This window comes from Brassica oleracea, chromosome C5, assembly GCF_000695525.1.
Source record: "Brassica oleracea var. oleracea cultivar TO1000 chromosome C5, BOL, whole genome shotgun sequence".
Classification (NCBI taxonomy): Eukaryota; Viridiplantae; Streptophyta; class Magnoliopsida; order Brassicales; family Brassicaceae; genus Brassica; species Brassica oleracea.
In genome coordinates, this window is record NC_027752.1 from 26034840 (window position 1) to 26039864 (window position 5025).

The window sequence follows — 5025 nt, forward strand, 5'->3', positions numbered from 1 at the left end:
GTTCGCTACGGTCTTCGGGAGATAGCATCGAAGGGTAGACGAGAATGCATGGACTAATGTCGTATCGACGTTTCGGAATAGCTCGGTTGCTACGTAGCGACCGAGTGGAACGGACGCTCGGCCGCTACGTAGCGACCGAGCTTGGCTATGTAGCGACCGGGCTTGGCTCGAGCTCGGTCGCTACGTAGCGACCGAGCGGAACGGATGCTCGGTCGCTATGTAGCCAAGCTCGGTCGCTATGTAGCCAAGCTTGGCTACATAGCGACCGAGCGGAACACGCGTTCGGTCGTTGCGTAGCGACCGAGCGGAACGGATGCTCGGTCGCTATGTAGCGACCGAATGGAACACGCGTTCGGTCGTTGCGTAGCGATCTTTTTCGAGCTCTTGTCCGATGTCTCGTGTTTCCTCCGCAAAGCTTTTCGTAAGAAAGAATCTATTTCGAAAAAGTATTTGTCGAAGAAAGTTCTCATTTTCTTCTTCGGACGTTTTGAATGTAACTTCGTCATAACCGTTTTTGACCCCAACACGGTCAAACAGGAAAAAGCAAGGTACTAAATAGTAGAAACATGGTTGTAGGCGAAGGTCAGAAGGCTTGTCCTTATCTTCTGGTATACACTGGCATCAAGAAGAGATGTGTCAAATTCCAGAAGATTAAAAAATGAAACATTTTAATCCATATCAATTCAAAGAGATGAAAAAAGTTGTTATGTATCAGTCAAATTAAAGGGAAAGAAACCTATTTAAATTTATTTAGACTGATATAAACCAATTTAAATCGGTTTGAGTAACTTAAAAATTAGATTTTAAAAAAATGGTTTTGGTTTTGACTGATTTGCCGCCTATACCAATTTTTAGAACATTGATTTTAGGACAACCAGCGAAAAGGGAAGTAAGTGCTCACATTGACTATATCAATCAAATATACTGGTAAGAATTCACTTAGAGTTGTTAAACTGCTATCAGAAAGTCGGGTAGGTTTAGAGTCCAACGTGTAGAGCACCCTGAGTATGCCACACCCATTGTCCAAAGCAGGCTTCAAAATCTGTACCAAAGTCTATATGATTAAGTCTTTGGATAATAAGTGTACTTATAAAAAACCCACAAAAGTTACTATTTGTTCGACACAAACTTTCTCTAGAATCTGGAGGACAAGAAAGCTATCACCCATTCGTAACAAAAATGAGCACACAATCTGTAAGTGCTTTAAATGTTGTATCCCGCCCTTCATTACTCTCTATCGCCAAATCTGAAATAAACATAAAGCCATAATAATATAAGGTAAAGCTATTACAAAGCATTGATAATCAAGAAACTTGCAAGAGTCCAGAAAAGAACCTCCTCGGACAACTCTAAAACGTGCAATCAAGGTGATGAAGAAGCTAAAATGATCTGTAATCGGGATATATCCATCTTTATAGGAATCGTGAAGAACTTTCACTATCCGATCCAACACATCTGGTTCAAGTTGGTCATCTGAAATATACAGTCCCCTTTTTAGTCAATGATGTCATCAACTTTTACAAAGAAATGTGAAAGACTCACATAAACAGCATAAAGCTACTGCTCTCAGCAAAGGGGAACTGAAATTATCTATAGCCAGGGCCGGGTTACTAGGGGGGACAAGCGGGATCAGTATTTTCACTATAGGGGGAACTGGCTATCAGTTTCCTTTACTACTTCACTATAGTCAGGGCCGGCTTGCGGGATGCTTATCACCCAACCCCAACTGATTAAGCAGTGGTGGAAGTTTGTTGGGCCAAGAACGCTGGTAGCTACTTAAAATTGGATCATTGAAATAAAGGATATCTCCATTCTGTAGATATTACAAGAAAACGGATTTTAGATTTAATCAAAGTGTGTGGAAAGTGAGATTAGCCACATCATGAGATAAAGTTTACTTACAGGGATAATCAGGTCTCTAACAACTGAATACAAGCTAATTTAAGTGGAGACTCTGGTTTGCAATTGCTAAAAGTAGTAGTAAATGCCTGAAAAATACTCCCTCCGTTCCTTAATGATAGACTTTTTAGAAAAAAAATTTGTTTCAGAAAGATGTATTTTTGTGTTTTCTATGAAAAAAATTGTAAACTTCAAGAAAATTAATTGACTTTATTGAATTACTATTGGTTAAAAGTTATTGAAAATTACAGAAAACGATACATTTATTATGGCAGTTTAATGTGTTTTCTTAATATATGTGAAAACACTAAAAAGCCTATATTTGTGGAACGGAAAGAGTATAAACAATCATATATATAAATGAAGTTGCATGCTAGCTATGGAAGGAACTAATAAAGTATAGACGAACCTGCATAAGATTATCTCTCCAATCACCGTCCAAGCTCAAAGTAAGTTTTTGAACAAAAGGCATGAATGCAAGTAAAGTTTTTTCACGAATAGGTTCACTAATGCTCCTGGGAATCTACAAACATACATGTTCACATGATACACAATGCAATGCAGATAGAGTAAGGGCAACAAAAACAAAAATCAATGATAACTAATCAGCTTGAGTTATATAGTACTGAGAGCTAACCTTTTCTAGTAGGGTATTCTCAAAAAATACCAGAAATCTATTGGAAAGATCACAAGGAAGGTGGCTCCATCCACTTACTTCCGAAAAAGATTTCGGTCAATACGCCGTTGAGGACAAAGTTGCTTTCATCACTCTATCAAGAAAACAATCAACTAAGTGTTTAGGATAATAAGCTATTGAAATATGTTACTATAGAATAATAAGCAAAGCATAACATATAATCATTAGGGAAAATACAAACAATGGAAGAAGAACCGGTTCTTAAATTAATGGAGGGTTCTTAGCGGAATATAAGAAACCGTCTCCTAACTTTTAACTAAAAAGATAAGAAAATGTTCTTAAATAAGATATTTAAGAACCAGTTCTTAGCTTTTTTAGTTAAAAGTTAAGAAACAGTTTCTTATATTCCGTTAAGAACCTCACCCTAAGAACCTCTCATTAATCATGCTCTTACTAATCTAGCGATTGTCTGATGATTCATACTTTTTGAGAGATATTGTTTCCGGGATTGAGGGGAAAGGAACCAAATAACTTTTTTGATAACATTGATGCAATGTCCTGATCGAAAGTAACTTCCTCTTCATATGAAGTCTGTCTTTCGGTGAGCATGCGAATAGAGAACTTGATTGCATAACGTATGCTGCAAAGGATATGGTGTGCGCAGTCAATTAATGATTGTGCAAATACTGTCTTTCACTACTTTTTATAACTAACTAAAAGATGAAAAACGACAAGAGATGAAACTTTTTTATGTTTGTCTGACAGATGTCTACATAATCATGGCGGCATGGCGTCATCATGTACTTAACTATTTGCTCTTCAATCAAATACATATCTAAAAGTAGAAGAATGAAGCTATTACTGGACCAAGTATAACATATTTCGAAGAACTCACCACCCGCCAGTTAGTTTAATCGTAGGTGTTGGTGTTGTTATAGTTCTGGTTCGAAATCCAATAGAAAGAGTATTTTTACATCCTATATATATATAGTATCAGCAAAACCAGACTCATAAGAAAGACTAAGCTATGTTGATACATCTGAAAAGCTATAAATGACGAACTCTCTAATGAGGAAGATATCGAGGATCATATTGGATCCTCCTACTACAGAGGTTGAAACAGAACCCCCTTAGATATTTCGAACATCTACCTGTCAAATTGATGCTTCATAAATCAATAATGGCAGTGTCAGTGGCTTAGGGGAGAGTCTTAAAGATCAAATGGGTATTGGATCTTCTGGACTACGGGCGTGCGACAAACGCCTCTCAGTCTTACATACTGAGATGGAAAGCTTACTTTGGACAGTTTCATGCATGAGAGACAAGAGGATATCATTGATCTGTTTCGAGACAGACTGGTCAGACCTAGTTGACATAACTACAAATCCGATGGACTGACCAGCATTCGCGTCGGAAATTAAAAAATTGATGTGTTCTGGAGATTAGAAGAAGACTTCGAATAAGTGAATCTAATTTCTATATTCCTCAGAACAGAAATGGCCGGACGGATTCACTAGCAAAAGAGGCAAGGGCCAAATGATGTATTTTCTCCCATATAGATCAGACACTAACAGACATAGTGCTCTTGAGAAAATCGGCTCGTCTGACCAAAACTTGTTCTAGTTAAATGTGTAGTTGACAAAAAAAGATCTAAGAGCATCATTAGAGGTAGATTCTCTACCAAGAGTGTCTCATCAATATTATATTAATATTATGTAATAACATAAATAAATTTTAAAAATAAAAAAGATGGATCACTCTTTATGTGACATCTATAAAAACAACTTTTTAAGTCAAATGAGTCTTCCGAAAAAATAGTCCCTCAAGTTTCTATCATCTCTCTCTTCCTTTTTAGTTTTTCTTTGTTATTTTAATAGGAAGAAACTGTGTGAGAAACTTCTACTGTTAAAGCTTTAAGAGAAACCTTAATGGTAAAGTATACAAAAAGAAGTTCTTGTCAGATTTAAATTATATTTTAGTATATCTTATTCTTTTTTTATTAAACTTTGTTATTTAAAAAGAAAATTAACTAGTTAGAACATTACATGTGGCAGGTATGCGAAGAAGTTCTCTAAACATCTCATTTCAGATATAAAGTTTATCTCTTTCCTATTTTGGTTAATTTTTTTATTTTCTTTTAATTTGAGAACTTCACTTACATATTGTATTGGACATGCTGCTCTAAGAGCATGATTAGTGGATAGCTTCTCATAGAGTACCTTGTCATTAATATATTAGTATTCTAGTATTAATTTTTTATCTAGTTAAATTTTAGTGCAAATAAAAGTTTAAGCCAGTTAAAAAGGGCCAAATGGCATATGGGGGTTTCTAGGCCTGTTCAATATGGTAAAACCGAACCGTACCGAACCGAACCGAACCAAAATAGACAATATGGTTTGGTTTTGATATATACCATATAAACCGAATGGATATAATTTTATAAAAACCGTAGGATTTGGATATGGTTTGGTATATAACCGATTAAACCG